Genomic DNA, 25,955 nt, shown 5'->3' on the forward strand with positions numbered 1-25,955 from the left:
ACTGTGTCAAGTGACACAGTTCCTAAAGCAGAGTCCCACCAGCCCAGACCAGCTTACAGACCAAGCGCTGAGACACATTTGTGGCTGATGTGAGCTGCCTTGTACAGAGCACTTGCCTGCACTTGCCACACCCAAAGGGAATTATCCTTTCTTTCAGCCACAGGATAAAGCAGTCTGCTCCTCCTGTTATGATTTTTAATGAAACTTGGCTGTTGTATTTCAAAATGCCCTTTTACACATTCATCATGTATGCCCCAGAGTCTTCTCTCAGGCACGGAAATAAAGGCAATCACACTTCTATATGACAGGGCCACCCAACCCCTCATTGGGACAGCACCCAGGCACATGCAAATGCAATGCTGAGGCTTTGAGAACAACATTCTTGCCCTTCACCACCCATCATACTCCTCTTGCTATATCTGCATGTAAGAGGTATCCTTACTATCAGTGCAGGGATGAAAAAGAGAAACCAGGCATCCTAGAATGTGACTCTGCTTTGCCTAAAGCAGATGTCTCAATGAGGTCCAAAAGCCAACAGATTCTCTCCATTGATGATAAAGGGCCCTTGGTTAGTAGTTAAGTTCTAGAAAACCCCATTGTAAATGTCTCAAAGTGAATGAGAAGAATCCTGTCCCTTCTATCCTCCCAGCAGTTCGTTACCCTGTCATACATGAAATCAGAGCTTTTGAAGGCCAATTACTTTAATCTCAAATAATAATGGTGTTTTTGTAAACTTCTCTGCTATACAGAACACACACAGAATGACTCCATCCACTTCTCACACAGGTGGTAACATTTCATGACTATTTCCTTTGTGACAGCAGTAAGCACGTAAACATGGAAGGTGCAAATAACAGTGTTCTATACCTGAACTGACTAAAAGCCATGTAAAGCCTTGTACGGGTACGAGCCAGTAGCCATTACAGCTCTACAGCAAACAGCAGGGTTTTATTAATGATGTTTAATCATAGTATTTGAGCAGGTATGTTTTATGTATCGTTTCTATGAACACTTAACAGCAAGAGCAGCCACAGGATCTGAAGAAGTTTACTATAAGTGCAGAGCTAACATATGAATACTTGCAAGACCGCAAAGCTACAGAGGAACAAACTCATGGACTTGTCAACTATACTCGGTCTGTGGTTTGGACCAAATGTAAGAACAAATAAGCACAAAGAACACAATGAATGGAGTGAAAAAGAAGTCAAAGATGATGACAGGGAAAATTTTTATCAGCAGAAAAAGAAAAGTATTACATCTCCCTTCTCTTAAAGCCTGTACCTTTTTTCTAGAGCATCTCACTGTATGTCATTGCCAAGCTCATCTGAAAAGAAACTTCAGTTTCACAAGCTAATAGGAGATGAAAAAGCCTATAGACTTTATTGCTATTTGGCACTGAGAGGATTTTAACACACTGTTCATTCATCAGGCTGCACTGCAGAACTACATTCACCATCTCATGAGCCTCCAAGTCTTTTCTCTTTGCAATTATCTCCATTCTGATTATCAAAGAGGTTCATCAAACATTGTTACATATAGCATTGGTCAGCACATACAACCCATCATAACTGATTGGTTAACACACTTTTCTAAAATAAATAAGCAAGCTGTAATACCTGTAGATGCTTCACACTAAATGCCTGATAAAAAGCCAGTCACTCTTGAGTCCAAAACTGCAGAATATCTATCAAATGAAAGATAAAGTATGTTGCACAATAAGATTGATTAACCAGTAATTTTTTGTTTTAAAGAGCAGCTTTGTAGAGTAGGAGTACTGTTGCTATTGAAACTATTAAAAATGGAGTTTTCTACTGGAAGAAATTACTCATTTCTATACTGCATGGACCACTTTCATCTCTCTTCTGTAGAAATGAACACATTTCCTACAGTTATGAATATTATACATTTTTACAGTAGAAGACATTCCCATGGGATCTAAATCTGACTTTTTAAAGTGGAAAATATGTATTGAAAATATAAAATAGTATAAAGCAGATCAACTTCTTTGGTCTGCAAGAAACCAGAGGGAGCTGCTACACTAGCATAAATGCATTCTAATCAATGGTATTCATGCTTCAAACGGGCAAGAGGGGCTGGAAATATTTTCCTGACAGCAGTTTTTAAGTAAATACAAGAGCACCTATTTTATCATGCATTACAATTTCTTCTTGACATCAGTGACATAACCCAAATATTTTTGTTAGATAGACGTACCAATGTTTACAAGATCACAACAATGGGCAAATATTTGCAGATGCAAAATCTCAGCGCTGGCAATGTTTTTAGAAGTGTCCCATATGATGAATCCAGAGAAACTCTAAGTAAAATTGGAGATTTTTTTTTTCTACATAACCTTGAGGAAAAACACTACAGGCTTTTAGTGCTATATCCGTGTATTTATCCATAAATAAAAGTGGCTGTAAAGTCTCAGGTTTCAGGGAACGTACCATTTTTATCCTTCAGCTTTTCCACAGGTTTCTAGCAGGTGGGCAAAGGTTTTGTACTTTGTTCTGTGAGGGTTTGCAATCACAGCATCCAGAGCTTTGGTACTGTGCTTCCTCCTGGTTGCTATGCAACAGGTCAGTGTATCTCCAGCCTATTTATTTCAAGGCTGACAGAGTATAAGATATGTGCCCACAGCTGCTTAATTACACTTCCCTTATAATCTATTACCATTTAATCTTCTTGCTCCTGTTCTTCCACAATGGCCCCTCTACAAAAAGAACTCAGTTACAGCAGAATTATGGGGTCCCTACACAGCAGCATATAAGTTCTTCTATTGCCTATTCTTCAGGCACAGGCCTTAGTGGCAATGAAACATCATCTGCTCATCACCTCCTTCTCTCATGCCTCCTTATCCTCCTAAATTTACCACTACCTTTCCAATTCCAACAAGCGCAGTTCTATGGAAGAGTCATCAAGGCTGAAGAGAAGAAGTTGCTGGCAACAACCTTCTGGAAGTACATAAGAAACACAGCATTCCAGCTAGAATTGTAAAGAATCCCACCTAACAGGTCACTGTTAGGACTACCTACTAAGAGGTAACAAAGTGGTTTCATAGTTGCCACTAAACTTCCCCCTTTTCACTGAGTACCATGGAACTCACTGGATGTACCACCTCAAAGATAACTAGACTATAAAAAAACATCTTTAAAAACCTTATATCTCCCCTCAATAAACATTAAGAGCACAGTTACAACAATCTCGGGCGTGCTGGGAAATAACCCTCAATAATCCAACATGCACTGATTTGTACCTTCCAGAATCCAACTCTGCAATAGAGCCCTAGTTACAAAGAATAAAGTTTTTAAATAAAACCGTCAGCTGCATGCTTGGCAACATTTTGATATTGTGGAATATAAGATTTGGGGGAATTTTTGGTCATTTCCCCCTCTATCAGCTTCTGCTATCTTCTACTGTTTGGCTGTACGTTAACTGTTCCATTCTTTTACAAATTTCCCAGCTAACTTCAGAAAGAAACTGGAAGACTTGGCAAGGTGCTTCAAGAAGTTTCTTGATATTTGAAGAAAACCAAACGCAAGTGATAAATTGGTATGATTTCAGAGATGTATGAGAGAGATGACAAAATTCTCATCCACAGGCTGAAGATCACTTGCCTAGATTTAAAAGAAGAGCAGCCCCGTATTTCAAGGTAGTAATTTCTATGTGTCTTTTTATATAATTCTCATATTTCAATGATATTGGCTGCTAATACTTCTCCACTTTGTCACAACCTCTATAGAATATTTGGTTCTACACAAATCTTCATCATAACAGTACCAACGTGCCTCCCAGGATGTCTGTTAGTCTCTCCTGGAGCAGAATGATGATTCATTTTCTCCTTCCAGCAAACATTTCAGATATTAAAACACATACTTCTATTCCTTATTGGGCAATGGAAGTAAAACAGAAACAAGAAATGGAAATAAAAGTGACCTCTCTGACACTTCTACCCTCCTCTTGAAATAATCCCAGTGGTTTATGTCCAGCAACCTGATACTTAAAGCCATTTACCCAGACATGAAAAATACACACTCTAGTCTCTGCTCCTGGACCCCGTTATGACAACGGCCAGACAGATATCAAAGATGAAGGGATGCAGGCTTTCTGGAAGACTTACCCAGGTATCAGCTCTTTCTTAAAACACTCTGCTTTGCAGGTGATGTTTGTGAGTATATAATTAGGTTAAAAATACTATGCACCAATTTAATCTCTGAAAGCAATACACCTAAATCTTTAGAAAGATTTAGACTCAGGAAATAGCTCTGGCTGTAAGAAATACGTAGTCTATTTCACATGACTTGTCATCATTTCTAGGGAAGAAAAGTAGAAGGAACAGCACTCTACTCTTCATGTACTTGCCAGTGCCGCTTCTCCAACAAAGTACTAACAAAGCAACATGAATGACCAGAGTTAGTCTTAGCCAGTCATCCCTGTTGGTACACAGGAAAATGATAGGCTAAGATAAAAAAAAGAGAGTATAAATGCAGATATCTAACAGCATATTTCAAAAGACTTATAAGAACTGCAAAGAGAACCAAGTCCAGCACTGGGAAGGCTTAGACTCTCTTTGAGGTCACTGACAGTAAGAAAACTTTGAGATTTGAGCTTCAGACCTGAAAATGGTCAATGCATTTTAATACATTTGACCCAAAGAATATACAATGCGATATTAAACCAGAAAAATATTATTTTGTGATATTCACTATGATAGGAATGCTTAAAAGATTTGGCCAAGTTGAAGAATGCTACACTCAGTGCCACAGAGACAAATAAGAAGAGACTCTTCCAGTCCTGAGGAAGTTTTAATTCAATGAGTGCGGTGGAGGAAGGATGAGTCATTCCAGTTTTACCTAGGAAGAACTAAGGCAAATTAAGGCCAAGGGGCTAAAGCCTCTCAAGGGCTTGTTACTACAATGCTCAGCAAGGCCATTTTAGGGCATGTGATCCTATAAAGATCCTTTCTTCACCCCAGCTTCTTATGATAGCCTGGACTGAGAAGTCATCTCGATGAGCAAGCTATCCTGGCAGCATGAAGCTGGTTGGACACTCCATTCCTCGTTACACAGCCCTGCCAGAGGACACCTGCCTATACTCAGCATGCTCAGTATGCAAACCCTTCCCAACAGAAGACAAAAGCTTCTTTCACAAAGGTGAGAAAGATTACCCCTCTGTTTTAGAAAACATTGACAAGAAAGAGTCTGCCAACCTCTTCAGTGTATCTTCTCAGTGATTGCAGCAATCTGCCCAAAAGCAGGAAAAGTTTATTTTCAGGAGTATTCATCTTTTGTTGCTTATTTGTTTGTTTTCCTTGAGAAGACCAAAAGCCACCTCCCTAGGGCAGCTGTAGGCCAACAGATTAGAAAGACTACAGGTATGGAGAGTGCCTTCTCAGCCACTGAAGATACTTACCAGTAGTTTATTTTCAGCAGGAGAAGCAGATACAAGAGAGCAAATACTAGTCCCTAACTGAGGCCCCTGGGTCCTAGTCTTTGTTTCAGAGTAAGTTTATATTATACCCAATGACTGTTTAGTTTAAAGTACAACACTGTATTTAGTGTCTGGAGGCCAAGTCTTCTTTTGCTGGGTGCTTGATGCAAGGAAGTGAAGAGCCACTTCTCTTTTTCCCACAGGTGTTTTCAGGTCCAAATAATCTTTAACATTTATACAGAGCAGCTTCAGAAAGCACCTTCTGAAGAAGGCATATAGCTTGCTGATTAGAGGACAGACGTAGGTAACATTTTTAAGCAAAAGCAAAAGTTACCTGAGACTCCTTTACACTCCTTTGGGTTTATCTCCCTATAACTAGGGCATACTGAAAGAGGGAGCATGTGCCATGGGCTGGAGTTCCACATGGAGCACAGTCTGATAAATGGGCTCAAGAAATGAGTCAACAAGAGGAAGACAGCAGATACTCAGGTTGTAGAATCTGGGGGTTCAAGGGTAAGAACACATCCAGAAGAGGAACTCTGAGGAGTTATTAAACACTTCATCTACTTCTAGAGCTACATCTAAGCAGAAATTTTGAGGATTGCAGTGTGGAATTTGTTTCTTCACCATTTTGTCAGTCTTGATTTACCTGGTGCTCAGGCACCGTAACAACTCTGAGTTTGAGGAAGTCAGGTAAAAATCCCAGGTTCAAGATACTGTATGCCTGCACTTAAATCCAAGATTCCTACCAAGGCAAGGCTGGCTGCAAATCAACTCTTCTCTCCCATGCACCAGTTGCCACCAGTTATCTTCAAAGGAAGCTCAGTGCTGTAGATATTTTTGGAAAACACATCCAGTTTTATTAATGGCTTTGAAAATACAGGACCACTGCTGGTGTGCAGCGCAGTTGCAGTCAGCCTGGTTGCCATGCCTGGACTTACCACATCAGAAGGTGACAACTTTGAAGTCAATACCTGCATTGACTAACCCTAGTATTAAACTACATTACAACTTTGTTTGAAAAGATTCATATTTCACATTGACTGCCTGATAGTCTTTACTTCCCTGTCCTCTGATTAATTGATACAATACGAGTAAACAACAAACAGCCTCACACATAAAGGGCTGCTGTGGAAGGCATGGGGAACATTAACAGTAAAGCTGCAAAGACTTTTTTTTTTTTATCTTAGCCCCTTCTAGAGAACATAATCTACTGCTGCCTTTTGAGTTTTAACTTTGAATGTATGAGAAAAGACCTAAAGAGCAGCATCTTATAATTATCGGCTAAAAAGTAGTGGATTTGCACAGGGTACTGTTAATATATTTGAGGAAGCCCATGCAGGCTGACAAACCAGGCTTACTTTTTTTTTTTTTTTTTTTTTTTTTTTTTTTTTTTGCTATTAATCAACTTCCTGTGAAAAAGGAAAATATTGTGGGAAATAATGGGACAATTTTCCCACAGGCTCTTTTGGTACAAACAGAGAATGGCATCACTGTTCAGGTTTTTTGTTTTGTTTTGTTTTTGTCTCCAGCACAATACCCTCCTACCCATCAGCACAATTTTTTTTGTATTATTATTACTACTACAGAGATACTGAAAGGCAGGAATACAACATTCACAGGCTGTGCCAAGAGCGGCAGATTACGTACATGAATAGCCAACTGCACACTAGGGGGTATGATTTAGGTCAGATTTCTTACTTCATTCCAAAAGGTTATAGATTTTTAAGCCATTCATTGTTTAATGCACCACACAGTTTGCACCCATGCGCACACAGAACATTAAATATCTTTTCACACATTTTTCCAGAAGTAATTTGTTTTCCCCAGCAATGAAGACAGGCAGAAGTTGATAGTCTGTGACAGACTGCTATGCGTGTAACAAAGCTTTATGGGTACCTTGAGCTTGAAAAAGGGCAAAGAAAAAGGAATTTGTTGTGGGGCAAACGGAGATCTGAAATCCTTTAGGATTATAATACAAAACACTTTCTGGTTCAGCAACTGCTCAAAATGTAACGAGAAACAAATTCACAAAAAAACCCACAATGTCATACAACTTTGAATAACATGATTAATGAAAACGGTGATTCTCTTGTATTATTTCAAGAGACAAACACATTATGAAGCTAGTCACATGAGTTGAGATAATCCCCCAACTTTGTCTGCGCTGTGAGAATCAGAGGAGAAAACCTTTTAAGCACTCAGTCAATGGGACAGTCTTTAAAGCAGTACGAACACTACCGAATACAAGGGGACACACCAGATAGCAGCTCAGGTTTCTTTTTTTAATTTATTGTGACTCTATTTTGCTACAAATTTTAATTTTCTCAAAATATACAATAGCAACCATTTGATATGTCTTTGCCCCAATTACCAAGTGACCTGGTAACCACTCTGATCCTCACAGTGGTGGCCTAACGTGCAAAACATGAAACAAGGACATGCCTTGAATGGTATGGATTTAATACCGCTTTCTATGCACTTTAAAAGCTAAGATCTGTCTTAATGGATACAGAGAGGAAGGGCCAAACAGTTTAAAACAAAGAGATCCATATTTTCCCAGCAGGTGGTCCAGGACCTCCAGCGAGTCATTCTCAATAGTCACATAGCGTTAGTTTGGGAGATAGATTTTGCTCTAAAATTCAGCCTGAAAATATTACGTGTGTGCATTACAACAGGCTTGAAGATATGGAGATACTTAGATAATGAATATATCCTCCTTTACGCTTATTTATATATTTAATCACATTGAGCTGTTTTCCAGTACTTTAACTCCCCACTGTTTGGGCACAAAACACACTATGTCTTCCTGCTGGACTGAACTGAAAAACGAATTACTGACGAGCGGGATTTGAAATTACTTGCATTACACCATAGAAAGAAGGAAGAAAGGATGAGGAACTAAAACCAGTTCACTCACAGGGAGAGGTGACAAAAGAGAAGGGAAGACCAGAGAGGAGGGAATCAGTATTAGCAAGACGGCAAAGAAATGTGAAGAGGAGAAGATATCTACGGAAAAGAAAACCTATATCCTTCAGAGATTGCTTGAGTAATTGTTTTCCGCTCAGTGGCAGTAAATGAGCCCTCTCCCTCTGCTGAATTACTCATTAATTATTCTAGGGCCAAAGAGGGACAGGCAGACAGCTCCCAGGGAAGGTGCAAGCACAGGATTGAACCAGGTCCATAAGGGATATTTGCTCCTTGAGACAATATACCACACTCCTGAAATCAGGCAAGCTGAAACGCAGGCATGGCAGCAAGTTAAGTATGAAAGCAGATTAATATGTCCTTTTACTCTAAGATTAACAGCCAAGAATCACAAGAGTCATCTGAGCAGTGCCCATTCATTGGGTAACACAGTTATTTGCACACGGGTGGAAGCAGCAGTTACACGAGATCTCTTCCAAAGACCATTAAGCCAGTGCAATCACTCTTGCTGACTTCAGTAAGAGCACGGAGATACCTCATGGCCTTCAAACAGGGTGCACTGCTGATTCCTGCCCTCATTCTGGAGGCCAGACTCACCCCCAGGATAATCACAGAGACACTCCTGATAGGACCAGTCCTCTGAACACCTCCAGCTCTGTGCCTTCTGCTGCTGCAGGGCACTGCCACGCAATCACCACAATGCTTCTGCCTCAAAGCAGTGAACAAGAAGGGCTGAACACGGTGAGAGATGCCTCGTCTCTATGAGATCTACACGTCAGTCTGCTTCCAGCTTCCTGACTTTCCTGCCATCTGCCTGGAAGTAGCCATTTCTCAGAAAAGTTGGCAAGCTTATGGCACCTAAAATGAACAGTGTGGAGGAGCAGGCTCATGTATGCTGCATACTGCCTTATTTTGAGTGCTCACAGATGGCCAAGCGAACAACAGCTTCCAATGTCATGTCTGAGTAAAAAGAGCTTGCATGGTTTTAGATGGATAATTACCAAATAGTGAAAGGGACATATTGTGTCTATATGAGACTCAGAGCCAGTGTCTCCCTCAGGCAACCTTCACAGATTTGCAGACACTTTTTTTCCCTAAGATTTTTCAGATTTTCTGTTTTTAAGCTGTGTAATTTCTCCATTACCATTTCTTCCTGCCTATACAGGTCAGCCATGCAGATGATCACACAATCTCCCATCTAGATAGCAAGCTCCCTTACATACATATGAGCATATATTCACCTGTATCACTTGTGTTGCTCCAGTGAACTAAAGTAAGCTACACTGGCTAATCTTAGCACAGTTTTGCTGTACAAGGTGCACTTTGCTAGCACACTCACACTCTACTAGCACTCTTCCTGGAAAACATCCCTTTTATATACACAGAAGTTTATACATATACAAAGCAAATCTATGGTCATTATGGCTTTTTTTTTTTTTTGTGAAAATACAAAAATGTCAGATGAGCAATGCACTAGGGCAATAAAGGCTGGCTGCAGCTGCAAAAAGCATGAGACCATACCTTTGCAGAGGCCAATACTTCCTCAATGGGGACTTCTCTTAAATTTCTCTGCAAGTTAAAGCCCAGGGATATACAAAGATCTTAGGGTGAAGATTCCACCACCACCTCCAAGTAGCAGCTTGCTTTGGCACCAGGCATAAGGCTCTGAAAGACTCCCAGTTACTGTCTCTGCTGTTAGTCAGACCATGCTGAAGGAACTCAACAAGGCTCTGGAGACACAGCATCAGTTTATGAGCCCGAGCAGTCCTAGAGTATATTCTTTAGAGCATAATTACTTGAGTTGTCAGTGTAAGTTGGTGAAGCTTCAAAAGAAAGCACATACACCCTTTCCCTCTACGCCTTTTTTTTTTTCTTTTCAGTTTTGCTCCCTTATCTTTCTCCCTCTCCACCCACTGCCCAGCACACTGTAGTAGTGAGAGCTCCGCCAAGGTGCTCTGCATGGCTTCCATCAAAGCAGCTGAGTTCTTGGTTCATCACTTTGAATACCAACACAAAAGGCACCTGCTCAACCAAGGCTTTTATCTGTGAGAGATGACATAACAGGAAGCAGAAGCTGGAAAAACACAGACTGGAAAACAAATAAGTGTATTTCAATGAAAAGAACCTAACAACCAACCAGCTACAGAAAGGTTATGACAATGAAATGCACCAGGCTGCCTTTACTTCTGTAAAAAATTTACTTCTATAGAAAGAGTTTGCAGATCAGATTTGTAAAACCTGCAGGATGCAAAAAAGTGTTTGCCTGAATGCTATTTGAGTAACCAGATTTCTGGTAATCACTGCATGTGCAGGGCATGCCTTACTGCTGCTCCTTGAAGGACAATTCTTCTCTTGAACTGTACATACAAAGAGCTGCAGGTAATGCTTGTTTAAGGTATGTTGTGGTGGGGAAGACACATGGAGAGCTAGAATAACAATCCTGTTAATCTAAGCAATCTCTTCCTTGTGCTATAACACAAGATCTTCAGAAGTCTTTTGAATAACAAGGAAGGGGATAGCAAGCCACAATGCTCACAGCAGTCTGTGTACAGGGAAGGAGGAGCAGAAGGGGCAATATATTTCACATTGTCATAGATTACTAACATTACAGAGCAGCTAATGATGATGACACTGAGTGCTCCTGGAGGCAAAGACCTGGGTGCACCCCCAGGGCAGGGAATGAATACAGTTGCACTAAAGGCAGACGTTTTTGCTAAGAATTATAAGGAAATCACAGTGAGAGTGAATGAAATTCATTCCAAGCATGAGACTCCTGCTAGAGAAGTCCTCAAGTGAAAAGAAAGTAATAAGAGGAACATAATTGAATCTGAAAGGAAAACATGTAACTTCATCCCATTAACACAGTGAGAACGAGTGAGGCACTTCACCAAAGCACATTGGTAGCAACAGCAGTGAAACTCCTCCCAGAGGCTCTGACAACACCATCTACCAGGAGACAGATGCACAGTGCTGGGCTTTGCATTTCCATTTGGAAACTGATTTTACAGTACTGTGCTTCATAACATTTAGAGTAATTTCAGAGGCAATTCAACATCCTCACACGGAAGCGAGGAGCGAACAAAACCCAGCGTGTCAGGGTGAATTAAGAGGCACAGTGCCAGAGCCATGTGCCAACTTCACGTCAGGTCTTTGCATTTCATGCCTGCTGTATTAGGAGGTTGCATTCCTCAGTCTGGTTATAAGCTTTATTTTATGTGTATTCACAGCTGATTTTTTTCCCTGCTTTTTGCTAATGTCAACATCACTGCAGAAACTTGCTTTGCTCCCATTAATGAGAGAGGGGCTTTGTCTAAAAGATGCCGTGGGGCCTTCGGCTATCTGCTGACCCGGGGCATTCCAGGAGATGTAACCGCAATCACACCCTTTTGGCACTGTATAGTTGACCGCCTCAAAAAAGGCCTCTCACTGATCATCCTCTGGCCCTGCCCGCCAATCACCTGGAAAAGATCTCATTCTCCATCTACTATCGCTGTGGACTTTAACAAACCCTCTGTTGCTCACGCAGTGCTAAAAACAAATTAAAGACGGAAAACTTTGTTTTTCCTCCCTCCGCGGCGCTGAGGCTCGGAGCAGGCACCCGGCGGCCGCCCTCACCAGAGCAGGTGCGGCGGGTCGGGGTGCTGCCCGCTGCCCCAGCCCCACCTCCCCCATCCTCTGCCGGGGCCGAGCGCGTTCCGCAGCGGCTGCCCGCCGGCCCGGCACCCGGCGGGAAGGCGGCACCCCGGCGTCCCCCGGCTGCCAGCGGAGCCCCGCGCACCGCCGCCTCAGCGCGGCCCCCACCGGGCCCCGCGGTGCCTTACCTCCGTCGGCGCCCGAGCGATGCGGAGCGACTCCCGTTGCCGCGCAGCTCTCACCGAACCCCGCAGCCCAAATGGCCGCCGCCGCCGCGGCGGTGCGCGGTGCCGCCCGTTCCTGCGGCAGGACCGCCGCCGCCGGCTGAATGTGCTGTCTCACGCTGGACAGGCTCCTCCCGAGAGCTGCCGCCTTCCTCCTCCCGCCCCCTCCTCCTCTTCCTCCTCCCGCGCGCCCCCGGCAGCGACACCCCCCACCGCCGCCGCTCGGCGTCCCCAGGGGCGGCAAGGAGGAGCGGGCGGGGCGGGGCCGCAGGGCAGGTGGCGGCGTGGGGTGGGGGCCCAGGGCCCGCTCGGACGCTCCCCACTCTAGAAGCCCCCTCAGCTGCTCCGAGGTCCCCTCACTGTCACCTCCCACACGGGCGCAGCCTTCGGCCCGTGACAGCTCAGCCACCAGCTCAGTGGCAGCCTCGTTATCACCCCTGCAAGGGCCTTGCCATCACCTCCTGCACAGTCCAGCTGTCATCCCCCATAGCTTCCTTCACATCTCCCTTACAGCAACTCAGCCAGCAGCTCTACCACATCTTTTTCATCACCCTTAAAGCAACCTAAATATCACACAATGCCTGCTTACTCACCCCCTCCTCTACCACCTTGGTACCAGCTCCATGGTGGCCTGGCTATCAACCCCGTTATGACCAGACCAACAGAATCATAGAAACCTTTGAGTTGGAAGGCACACTTAAAGGTCATCTAGTCCAGCACCCCTTCAGCAAACAAGGACACCTACAGCTTCATCAGGTTTCTCAGAGTCCCATACAGCCTAATCTTAGAGGTCTTCAGGGACGGGGCTCCACATTTGCCCTTCTGAGCTACGAGGGTACACTGCTGACTCATACCCAGCTGCCATCCATCAGTACCCCTACACCCTTTTCAGCAGGGCTGCACTGGTAACTCCTAACATTCCCCAGATTGTACTGATAGTGCAGGTTGCCACAGCACAGGTGTAAGACTTGCACTGGGATTTGACGAATCTCATGAGATTCACCTGGGCCTGCTGCTCAGCCTGTTTAGGTCTCTGAATGGCACCCCATCAGGCACATCAGCTGTACCACACAGCTTGATGTTGTCTGCAAACTGCAGAGGATGCATTTGATCCCACAGTCAATGTAATTGATAAAGATGTTAAAAAGCATTGGTCACAGTACTGACCCCTGAGGGACACACCTTGTTTATCAGGATGTACCAACACCAGCCATTGTCATTCCAGGTCCAGCCCTGTCCTGAGAAGTGTGTGGTAGATCCAGACTAGTGAAAAACTATCAAGGATTTGCATCTCATCTTGTTTGTGTTAGACCTAGATGGACTGCACCTGGCCAGGAAATGAAGAGCCTTGAAGAACAATGGCATCCACTGAGGATGAAGACATGGTGATGAAATAATTGTTTCTCAGTGTAATTGGAACTGAAGCAGAGAAGATTCTTGTCTTGTTCTCCTGTAAGATTAATTTTAAGACATCATCTTCTGCTTGTACAGCCTGGGGCATGTGGAAAAATTCTGTTTTTAAGTGCACATTTGGGGCAGTTCATAGTCATTTTTGAAAGTAAAGCCCTTCCAAAATCAGATACTCAGTACAAATTCAGAAACTGCTGGTTACTTACAAAAGCCTTGGTTTCAACTTGAGCATAAATCTCAAACTTGTCTGAGGTTGTCGGGGGATTGTGTGTCTTGCAAATACACTTCAAACTTAGCTGTCATTTAAATTATTCCTGTCTGGTTTCTAAGAGGGCTTTGGATTCATTTAGTACTCCTGAGCTGACAAATCAGATTGGTTTCTGATGAGGTCTGGTGAGGATTCACTATGTTAACATGATAACTTACATATGTGACAAAGATATCTTGGTATCATATACATACAACATGGCATCATATGGTACAGCATGCCATCATACTATATGAAAATATCAAGTATTTATTGAGTGTGAATGAGCACAGCGTCTCTTAACTCTGCCCTTTTGACTATGATGGTCAAAAACCTACACTGTTGTGGCATTTTCTCAACTATTTCATATTAAATGTCCATAGAAGCTATTAGTAGCCATTAAAATAGTATTATTAAGCACTATTTGTACATCATAAATAAGTCTGTAAAGCTGTTGAGTCCCACGTTTTTGTTACAAAGTAATAGCATTTTATATTCTATTAACAACTCATATAGGAATTTATTAAAACACACTGTAAAACCCTGTCCAATGGGACACAGTTTTGATACTCATTAAAAGTGGCAATATTTGCTGGGGTGGTTCACTGTTTTTCAAGTATAGAAATGAAACATCAAAATGGTAATGTCAAAGTGAAAACAAACCAACACTCATGAAACACAATAGGTCCAGACAAAAGCTCATTGAGTGGTGGGAGATCGTGTACAAAAGAGTGTCAGTGGCCCTATTAGCACAAAAAAATAAAAATACACAGCTTCTCTTCAAAATTACCTACTGTGAGGAGATTTGGAGGGAAGCAAGTCTAGCTCTGTATTTTTAATAGGTGATCCCAGAATTGGCAGAATTTGGGAACATGAGAAAAATATGCAGTTAGTCCCCATTAAATAGTTATCTGAAGGAATATCTAATTTCCCTACAAGCAATGCTCTGTTCTCTTTGACCTCATTACCGCCACTGTCTTCCATAATTTTCCACAGCATAAGCTCTTGTCATTTTTGTTTATTTCTTGTTCTAGGGCAGTAATTTGTATTGTTACTAATTCTACAAAATGGGATAAGATCTTTACATTTCTAGAAGTTTTGGGTTTTTTTTTTTTTTTTTTTTTTTTTACAAAAAGTCATCATAATCAATGGCATCTTTTTAACAATGCTTCATGAAAAACATTCAGTCATTTCAGTGCACCACAGGACATGCATTAATTTTACGTTTTCTCAAACACAAATCCATAATATTATCCAACTCATTATATGCTGCCAGCAGGCGTTATGTGATTATGTATTGGGCTTAATTACCAGGTGAATGTACAGCAGGGCAAAGTTTAAATTTAAAGTTTTAAAAATAATCTTAAGTTCTTGCTCTGTGAATTCATAAGGTAGTATTTTAGCTTCAAACTACGTAATTAGATCAACAGAGGGCAAAATAATTAGCAATTAGACACATCTGACAAGCAACTTTCTCTCCAGCAAAGGTCAGTTGTACACACACACTAACCATGGCACCATCTAAAGAGAAATTGGAAATTAAGGGGAAGTTCGGCGCTCATCACAGCCTACTAATTGCATGGGATAAAAAGTCTATCCTTAAAATACCCGAAGCACATTATTTGCCTGTCTCCCTTCTTCCAACTTACAGAAACAATTTTAGAGGTTTCCGTGAACATTTTGCGTTATGTATTTGGTTGCTAGACTTGAAATGTCTAAGGGAAGCAAATTGACACCATTTTGTTTTGAAGTTACTTTACGTAGAGATGTTCACGTGCAATTTACTAATGAAGATTGGCTGAAGTTGCTGTGACAGCCAATAACCATTTATGGTGCAACGTGAGACAAATGATTATCAGTGCATTGTCTTTCCCTCCCTTAGGCACCAACAACTCCTACTTCACAAAGTGCAGTAACAGTCCAACAGAAGTAGGCAAACCCTTCTGGAAATTTGTGCCACAGGAAGATTAAAAAATTAATTTCAAAGCCAACATTTGCAGGGCTTAATGCAGATGATGCTACCACTGCTTTTCAGACGCTTTGCATGATAGACCTCTGCAGATAATTGAGGATGTTAAAAAATGCCTTGCAGCTTTTCAAAGGCAATGGATTAAACAAAGGATCAAAAGACAGAAAAAAAAAAAAATCAAAGCACCCTTCAGAAAAAATGTAGAATATCACTTCTAAAGTCAGGCTTATTGTTATGGCACTAATGTCTCTGTAGGGCACTATTACACATGGCTTTAGAAATCTTTTCACAGATGATCTGGTTGCTGGTCTTTCAAGAAATGCATGGGCAGTTGGTTAGTATGAAAAAGTAGTTTAAAGAGAGGGCATTGGAGAGCTCTTCTTAACTGTTTGCTAAAAGCACCTAGTTCTCCAGGCACATCACTGGGTGTTGGGCTGAAATTTCTGCAAGCTGGGATAGTCTGAATATTCACAATAGGCTCTAGTACCAAACAATGAATCTAAAAGATATCTGGCACAAAGTCAGTAATAGTTCCTCTAACAACTGATTTGCAATTAATAGATTCCCATTTCCTAGGTCTTTGCTCAAATACATGTGCAAAGCTGAAAAAAACCTTAAGTACCTTAAAAAGAAGAAATTTTCCCTCAGAAAGGAATGGCAAAATTGTGAGATGTGGTACAGAAGTAGAAGGAACAAGGATATCTCTGGTAGATGAGCAAGTTCCATATTGATTAGAAACAATTATTTTTGTGACAGAATATTTTCTAAGCCTCTTTTCATATTTTGTTCTTCACTTTCCTGAAGCTCTGTCACAAAAGAGATTAGTTAGAAGGACAGATAATAACAGTTTCAACAAAGTTGGACTTTGGGCACCCATCTGTACATGCGCATAGCTGAGGGACGTGGAAGATAAGGTGCTGGTTTCAGGATTTGTAAATCAACCTGATTGCAGTGAGGCATGAGATGCATTGGGTGTCTAGTGCAGGAGTAGCAAGGCTGCAATAAATCATTTTACTCTTACTGCTCCTCGAGCAACAGAACAGAAAATGAAGGAGAGCTAAGAGCAAAAAGAATGGCACTTGCAGGAAGGGAAAATGCCTATGCACAGAAAGCAGCATTTCTCACAGAGCAATCCACATGAGTGCTCTTCTTTCCATCCTTCAAAAAATAGAACAGCAGGCTGCATTCATAATCTTAACCATATACTGTGATTGATATACGCCCCATATTTGCTCTTTATATGAAACTATGAATTCCAAAGTCTACCTACCTATAGAGAAGTTAGTTGATTCATCTGTCAACTGTGATTGAAAAGACTTGGTAAACTGTACTATAAACGTGAAGTGATAATAAGCACCAACTAAAACAGCAATTAACTGGAAGTTAGATCTACATCTGTGTAAATTAATGAAAGGAAACATAGCAGAGATGCCAAGCAGCATGACTGTGGATTAAAGTTGGTTCTCAAGGTAAAATTAATCCTACGGAATCCTACTCTTCCCATGAAAGATAACCATAATTCTCCAAGAAATTCTTTTTCGTGTCATCCTAAAACTGAGCAGTACAGCACATCTGAAATAGGAATTATGGACATGGCTTTCTGTTTGAGGCTCTGCCCATTCAAACACAGCATTACCCAGGCTTCTGTTTTTGCACTTTTAACTGAGGCATGGAAATGGTACACAAGGAAGAAACATCTGGAAATTTAACTACTGCCTCTTTAAATTGCAAATGCTTGCCACGTAATGCAAATTGTTCATTTCATTTGAAAAGTTTTGGTGTGCTGGGAAAAGTTTGGAAGCTTAGCAGTAAACCAGGCACTTTGGGAAGGAACCGAGAGTTTCTGAAAGACACTTTCCTGAGTGGAACTCCGCGGCCTCTAGAAGAAGGACTTGAGACTGGAAGGATTTTGCAATGTTTTGTTCCAGCTTGTGCTCTGAACTGCTGAGGAAGCTGCAAAAGGAGAGTTCTAGAGCTTACATAAAGGACTCAGAAGAGAAACAGGCTGAAGTGCCCCAAAAAAGCAACATAAACCAAACCAAGGAACTAAATGGGAGAGTCCACTAGGGTCTGTGTCAAGTTCCTTATGACTTAAGAGCTTGGTCAAAGGGAGGAGGAAAAATGGCTGAATTCACATAAGCATTAGCAACTCATAGATCTCTACAGCAGTTCTCTTCTCTTTGCAAAATCCTATCTAATTTCCCCACACTACCTAGTTTAAAATCCAGTCCTTTGTATTTGATTAAAACAACGGCTTGCATTGATACAGACATGAAAGGGGATGACATTTCTGTGCACAATTCCAGAGATATACTAAATATTAACTTAAAGCTTAGCCTTACCAGTCCAAGTTAAAATCTGCTGTACGTATAAGGTGCTCCATGAATTTAACATATCTTGGAGATGTATTAGAATGTATGAAACCTGGTAAATGGTATTTTTGACAACAAACTGAAACTTATGGCACATAATTCTTGTGATTGAAGGAAGCAGAAATGCATTCTGGAGAGAAGATCCTAAAAAAAAACACTTATCTAAAATGTCTCTTTGAAATACTTGTTATTTTTCGTACTTCCGCCTAAGACATTGCTGGCCTCTCCACTGTGCTTTAACCACGAGTTGGACTGACCATTGGTGTAAGTTAATCAGAAATTCTAGCTTAATATCCCAGCTACAGAGACAATAATAGGGACTTATTATGGAGGTGATCAGGATCTCTTTAGAACTGGCTATCGACATTTTAGTGCCTGACAAAATTTTCAAGAGGTGCCCTGAGTTTTTGCTACGTATAGCATTAAAATATGACTTTTCTGTATAGCTCTAATCCATACCTGTAGCTTGTTGACAAGTAAGTCTGCATTTTTTGCTTTCTCTTGTTTTCCCTGACTTGAAGTCTCCAGATGAGGATAAGCAGCTATGCTTGCCTGGAGGCCTGGATGGCACTCACAGAGGGAAGATGAAAGCGGCAGAGAAATATAACAATTTAATCTTCTTAAAAGCGGGTGGATGATAAAACATCCATGGGGTGGAGTTTGTTGCGCTGCTTTAAATTGCTGCTTGGTTAAGGGAATTTAATGTTGCTGTGTGTGAGCGTGATTATTTCTACATTGCTTCTGATTCCAAATAGCTGTCAGTGTCTAGGATTGTAGATGGGTATTTTTTTCTTACTTAATTCTAAAAATAAATAGTGGAGGAGCTGAGGAAAATTACTGAATATGATGAGCTTTCAGACAAAGTAACCATCTTAGTAAGGGAGCCTCAGGGAAAAGATAGGGCAGCATACATTGTTCCACCAACACAGTGCAAATTAGCATTCAGCATGCAAGTAGCCTTCATACCATTTTATACCATACATACCACAGGTCCTTGCAAGATCAAATCACTTATGCACATCAGGCTGGACTTTGGTGGCTGGCTCATGTAGCCAAAATTAATAACCTACCTATCGGAATAAACATCCAAGCAGAAAGTTGCATGTCAATGGCATAAAAAGGTGAGGTGATTTGGGATCCCTCAAATTGCAGATCTGAAAGCCAGCAGGCTTCTAGCACTGTTACTGTAGTTGTACAATCAATGAACATACAGATGTTATAGTTATGAGATATACCAGAGAGCTTAGCTACACAATTATTATACCAAAGCAGAATACAGAATAGATAGGATGCTTACCCATATCCTGGGCTCGCTATGAAACTCCAGCAGAGAGGACCTCCAGAAAAGAGCCTTCCCTACTGCTAGTCAGCTCTTAAATGGGTCGAGGGGAGGTGCAGCACAGCTGAATTGCCTTCACCTGTGTCCTGTGGCTGACTGGTTGCTCGCCTCAGGTGATCAATCAGAGGTTCAGGCCGTGATTCAGCAGTTTCCATCAGTAGTACATGGCAATTCTTAATCTTGACTTCTTCCCCGCAATTGTACTGCACATCCATCTGCTGCATTGAGATGTCTGTTCTTGGTATGCAGTTTGATTCAGCCATTTTTTGGTCTGAGGGATGCCTATATCTCCCTCATGTATACGAATGTAACTGACAACTATCCTCTAAGCCACCCCTTGTGATGTAGGCATTTCATGCCTGATGCCATTCTCAAGGGCTGCCTGTCCACCCCCCTCAAGCATAACCCAGCTATGCCTGCAACAAAAAAAGCATCTCTAGAATAATGTCCTTGGGGCAAGAATGAATTTTGTTCACTGGTAATAAAAACTTCTGCTCCATTCTGCTTAACCTAGAGGTCTGCAAACACCACAGAAGAGATGAAGGAAGTAGGGTTGTTTAGGACATCATACACTAGATTGGTATGAAGCTAATATTTTTTAAAGTAAATAGGGATTAAGGTGAGTTAAGGCCCCAGATAAACTTTAGGACTGGACAGAGTCAGAACAAGTAGCTGTGCAAGATTTATGCAAGGGTCCAAGAACAGTAGGGCTAGAAAGTGAGAAGGGTGTGAAAGGGATTGGTGTACCCCTCCTTTTTCTCCTATGACTGTGGGTGGAAAAAGCCACTCCGAAGCAGCAGAGACAGCAATCGTTCTGTGAATAAATGTCAGCAGTCACAGTGCAATCATTCTCTGATCAGTGAAAGGATAGACAGTGACAGTCAAAGATGAAGCTGTTGTGATTTCAGGTTGAGGCACCCCTCTAGCACGGCCCAGATGATGTCAAGTCAGTGACAGAATGAGGAAAGAATTGTATCTGTGTTTCCACCCAAGAAAATGGAGATATCAGCATGAAATTCATGGCCCCAGGAGGTGGCAGCTTCTCTTACCTCTGGAACTGTGGTCATCAAATGCAGCAGGACTATGAAGGGGCTTTCCTTCTGCACAACAGGTAAACAAAGTTTATTACTGGGGGAATTCTGGGATAGTAATCCTGGAGAGATGGACAGAAAGATATCTGTCACAGATATCTGTTGCAGTAGTGCTCTGTAGTGTCAAATTGATCCCACACAGCTTTGTGAAGAATAGCTGCTGGCCTCTGTTTCCTGGAGCAACTGGGCAACTTCAGAAAACAACAAAGCTGGAAATGCTAATTGAAAAATTAAGACAAAAGTCATCTTTGAGAAAGAGTTCTCTCTGCTAGAAAGCTGCTTGCTAGGAGAGATGGACTACAGTGGAAAACAGGGAGGAGTGTTAGGGAGGTGAAGGATTGTATATGTAACTCTGTTACTTCTTGGACAGTTAGAGGGTGGTGAGGCTCCCTGATGGCCTAATCAAGGAAGTGCCCATCCCCAGACCATATTCCCATGTGGCCCATGAGACATCTGACAACAGTGCATGCAGAGAAAGGAAAACTGTACAGTCTGATTGTACTGAGTTACTTGTTTCATGCAGTGCCAGTGCACAGCAGGAACCCCATGAACCCACGTTCCCTGCAGGAGTATGAACATAATGCAGGGAATGTGACAGTCTTCAGTCTATCTGTTCACAATGCCCACTATAGAGGAGGAAAGGGAGTTCTTGTCAGGGTTGTGCTATCTCAGATGCCCCAAACCTTGCTGTTGCGCTCCAAAAAGTGTTTTATCCTAGTAGTGGGAGCAGAAGGCTTGCTTCAGAGTGACTAAGACAAGTGCTGATTCCATGTGTGCATGTCTGACCTACTTACAGCAGGGCTATACAGCATCACCCAGCAGGGCTGGTGCAGAGCTGCTGTGGGTCTCATTGGCTGTGTGGTGCCAGTCAGCCTAGGGAAGCTGGGAGAGGCAATCTCTTAACCTCAATTGAGGATCAGATTTGTTGCCCTTGAAACACTGTGTGTCAGCCACAAAATCTGTCAGTGCTGTCCTGACACTGCCGCGTTGTTCCCCGAAGTGCCTCACTATGAGCCCACCCTACCCCAGCCTTTCCCAAGACAAGTTGCTTCCACTCATGGAAGCTGAAGAACACCGAAGTTTGCAAATGCACTGGAGACCAACAGTCCCTAGAAGCACAGCTGTCCTTCATCCGTGCAGTGCTGCTGGCATCTCCTGGACCCTGTGTTACATGAGGGTCTCATCTGTTGAAGAACAGCATGGGCACAGATATGGTACGTGAGGGAGAGGCTGAGGGGCCTTGGCAAATAGCTCAGGGAGGCTGCAGCACTGCCCAGCTCTACTTGCCTCCTTCAGAGCCTCCAGGCCTCCCTCTGAGTGAGCAGAGCAGCTGGATAGCTGCTGCATGAGTGAGTGCAGTCCTTGGTGCTGGGAGATGCCTGTAGCCTAAATGCGGATGACATCTTTTAATCAGATGAGCTGCAAATCAACTCTACCTGTCTATTGTAAAAGATCACATAAATACGTGTCGTGAAAGATTCACCTCTACCCACCTCAGTTCTACCAGCCTGCTCCTGCATAGTCGCCACTAGTCACTAGACAATATACATTCATCTTTCTCCAGCAAATAAAAATCTCTTCTGGGGGTGCCCACATATTCTGCTTTCCACTGGTTCATCTATGCATGTACTTTCTTTATGTCTCTCCTAAAAAAGGGCAGCTAATATTCTGCTTTATTAATATAGGCTTCATATCCTGTTTGCCTAAGAAATGGCTCTCTGTGTATGCAGTAAACATCATTTCAATGAATTTTAAAGCATGCTGAGGCAGCTCTTTCATAGTGCACATTTTGATTTTTATGGGCTTGCTTCATATCCAGGAAGTATCTATCCTTATCCCCACACCTCTGGTGAGCTGTGAAACAGGCTGCAAAAAATTTCAGTGAGCGGCATGGATATATTCCAGAGCAGTGCATATACATGATGCATCAAAAGGACTGGAACAGTCACCAGTCCTTTTTTATTCTTTGTCAATTTAAATTCTTGTTTAACTGAGTTTTGTGTCTAAAACAGGAGATAAGAAAACCAGCCATAAACGATTACAAAACCACTGGAGCAGTATTTTTTCCCCCTTACCTTTTTATTAGCGTGTGTTCAAATACTGCTGATTTGATGGGACTGCTGCACTGCAAGTAAAATACAGTTATTCAATACTCTTGATTTTCCTATTCAGACTTCTTGGTATATACAAGAAGGCTCTGACATCGATTGATCTTTTACTATAAAGAAGTTCTAATGCATGAAAAAGAAATGACTAAGAGAAAATAATACAAGTGTGAGAATTCTCAAGAAGAAAGTGTAACACTTAATTACTGCTCCATAGTGAGATACTGCCACTAGGCGGCAGAACGATGTGCTGTGTGCTGCCTTACATTTGTCTCTTCAAGCCTTTGAAAACTGCGGTGGAATTGTAAATGATTCTGTAAGAATTGTACACTTGTTCATGCCAGTCATACTTAGGAGCTTCCTAGAAAATTTACATGCAAAGAAAGTATAAAATGGAGGGAGAGCAGTGGGTATTGTCAACCTGGACTACAGTAAGTTCTTTGATGCTATCTGCCAGAAGAGCCTCATGTTGGCCAGTGGGGTAGATTTAAAACTGGCTAAGCTAATTTGTTCAGATGGTGGTTAATGGTATGAGGCCTAGCAGGAGGGTTTTGCCCTGTTAAACATCTTCATTAGCGATGTGGAAGACAGACCTCCAGCAAGTTCAAAGGTGGCAGAACTGGGAAAAACGGGGATACACTTAGAGGGCCGTGCTGCCACCCAGAGGGACCTGGGAGGTCTGAGACACGGACTGATGGAGCCACCCCAGCATCAGGACTCACTGGGCTGGAGAGCAAAAAGAAATGTGGGGTGCTGATGGATATGGAGTTCAACGTGAGCCAGCAGTGTGTCCTTGCTGCAAAGAAGGTTAATGGTACCCTGGGCTGCCTTGGGAGGAATTTTGTCAGCAGACTGAGGGAGGTGATCATTCTATTCAGCACTGGTGGGGCCTCACATAGAGTGCTGCGTCTAGTTCTGGGCTCCTCAGTACAAGGCAGATTAAGGTTTACTGGAGAGAGTCCTAATGAAGGGCTGCAAGGATGGTGCAGGGATTGGAACATCTGTGCTGTGAGGAGACAGTGAGAGAGCAGGAGCTGTTCAGCCTGGGGAAGGAAAGGCTCTGGGGGGATCTGAGTGATGTGATGAATACCTGAGGGGAGGGTGCAAACAGGACGGAGGCAGGCTCTGTTCATTGGTGCCCAGTGCTGGGACAGGAGGCACTGGGCACCAAGTGGAACACAAGAGGTCTCTCTGAACACCAGGAGCACTGCTGTGCTGTGTGGGTGCCACAGAGGGTACCCACAGGTACCAAAGGCTGTGGGATCTCCTCGGAGACCTTCAGAATCCACCTGGACATGGGCCTGGGCACCCTGCTTGGGGTGTCCCTATTGAGCAGGGAGTGAGCCACATGGACCCAGAGCTCCTGCCCACCTCAGCCGTGCTGAAATGCTGTGATTCTGTCTAGTGATTTTCCACCCTTTGAGGAATACTGTAATGATTCTGCACACTTGATTGTATTTGTCATAGGTAATTTGCAGGCTTTTTCAAAAGCCTATTTGATAGTATTTTGACAATGCAGAAGAGAAGAACTTAATGTATACACCAGTCTATCTATATGATGTAGTGCCTCTGTCATAAATATCTTATTTGACACTATCTGTTAGATTATAATTCTTCAAAAGTAAGTACTATTTACTCGTAATGAGTACCAAATGTGTCTCCTAAATTTTCCCATTTATTTTATTATATGTAAGAAAACTGACCACATGGATACATTGGGAGTATGCACTGCACAACATCTAAGTGACCTTCCTAGTAAGTAAAAGTATGTAAAATTTACTATACCTTTAGAATTTAAGAGATGATTTCTACAGATGGATATTTAACTAACTATTTATTTTCAATATTATCTTGCAGATGTTGCCATATGACTTTGTCCTACATGTTGACCTCCAGAACTATCTCAGATTCCATTTGCCAAATTACTTGACAGTTAATACCTCTTTGGGTGTGGGTGAAGGGACTTGCAGCTGGAGCCCTTCTACTATATTTTTAATGTTATGTGGGCGAAGGATTCTTGTTTTATTTTAAATCAGTGCTGCCACCATCAGAAACATGAGCTGGTCTGCAACTAATAAGAGAAGCACTGGACAAAATGATCAGGGAAAAGAAGGATTCTTTCTCTAGAATTTGAAATAAAATCACCTGCAAGTCACAGCTTCCTCATACACTGCCTCTTGTTCATACATAACAATGATATGAGAAGCTGCTTTTTGTGTATCTTGTGACACACAATGCAGGAATGTACAAACTAGAAAAATAAGGGACCACTAAAGCAGCTTGAAGACTTTTCCTGAAAATTTATTTGTTATTTCTACTTAGAAATCAGCAAATAAAATTCCAAGAAACTTAAAAAAAATATATAAATTCTTTAGTGAACATCAAAGGACACAGCAGTGACCAAATATAAGCACTGGAAACAAATATAAACAAAATCTGGAAACCAGGGTGTTTAGTATGGCTGAAAGCAACCAGGCACATAAAGGGTGAGCATAATAAAAAGAATTATAAGGGTCTCAGCAAGGAAAAGACCTGAGCTCAGGCAGTTCCACAAAAACTGGGTTAGCTGTCACAATATCATGCATTGCCACACAGGGCTGAGTGTGGGGTGTTTTGTGGAATAGGAGATAGAATTTGTTTACTGCAGTAGTTTCAAACCCTTTTTCTGTCTGTACAGTAGTTTTCCTCAACATTTTACCTCTTTGTTTATTAAAATGCAACTAATTTCACTTCAGGAGGTAGCCAAATTCCATCTTTTCTCTCTGATTATTTACCAAAAAAGGCTACAACACACACGTGACTGCAACAGCCACACCATACCTGCAGAGTGCACACCAAGTTTTTTCACATTTCAGGAGTGATTTCTACTTAAATGCACTTAGCAGAAGCTCTGGGTCAAGAGGAACAAACAGCAGCTTCCCTAATAAGTATTTCAGCCCCCTAAATGTGGGTCTATGATAGTTGTCTCATTGCTCATTTAACTCTGGAAGTCAACACTTTGAAAGCAGGATTAGTTGTTTGTTTAACATGCTTTAAGTTATGCTTCCAGAAATTTGGGCATATAGAAGGTATTTGTCAGTTCTAACAACATGTTCTTCTATTTTTGGATAAGGTGCCTACACAGAGGTTAGTGGCTGTACTGTCCCCTACTAAATGCTTAGCTGGTATCTGTTTAAACAAAGGGATAGACTCACAGTTAGTGAGAAC

The 25,955-nt window shown here is 42.1% G+C and overlaps 1 protein-coding gene across 11 annotated transcripts in view; it reads right to left on the reverse strand.

Moving 5' to 3' along the window:
* Positions 1-25,955, reverse strand: part of DYNC1I1 (dynein cytoplasmic 1 intermediate chain 1) — a 207,602-nt gene that overhangs the window by 169,016 nt on the left and 12,631 nt on the right. The window contains exons 1-2 of one of the 11 annotated variants that reach the window (XM_042816545.1): positions 22,719-22,731; positions 20,602-20,652 (exon numbers count right to left, since the gene is read on the reverse strand). The exons of 6 other annotated variants lie outside the window; for them this stretch is intronic. The gene's annotated coding sequence lies outside the window, so the exon portion shown is untranslated. Of the gene's footprint in view, positions 1-12,179; positions 12,256-19,510; positions 19,604-20,601; positions 20,653-22,718; positions 22,769-25,955 lie in introns of those variants that run through there. 4 more of the 11 variants (XM_042816546.1, XM_042816544.1, XM_042816548.1 and 1 more) reach the window with 4 other exon arrangements.

Source organism: Centrocercus urophasianus, unplaced genomic scaffold (assembly GCF_019232065.1).
Source record: "Centrocercus urophasianus isolate 14NV4802_14NV808 unplaced genomic scaffold, USGS_Curo_1.0 seq_16, whole genome shotgun sequence".
NCBI classification, from domain to species: Eukaryota; Metazoa; Chordata; class Aves; order Galliformes; family Phasianidae; genus Centrocercus; species Centrocercus urophasianus.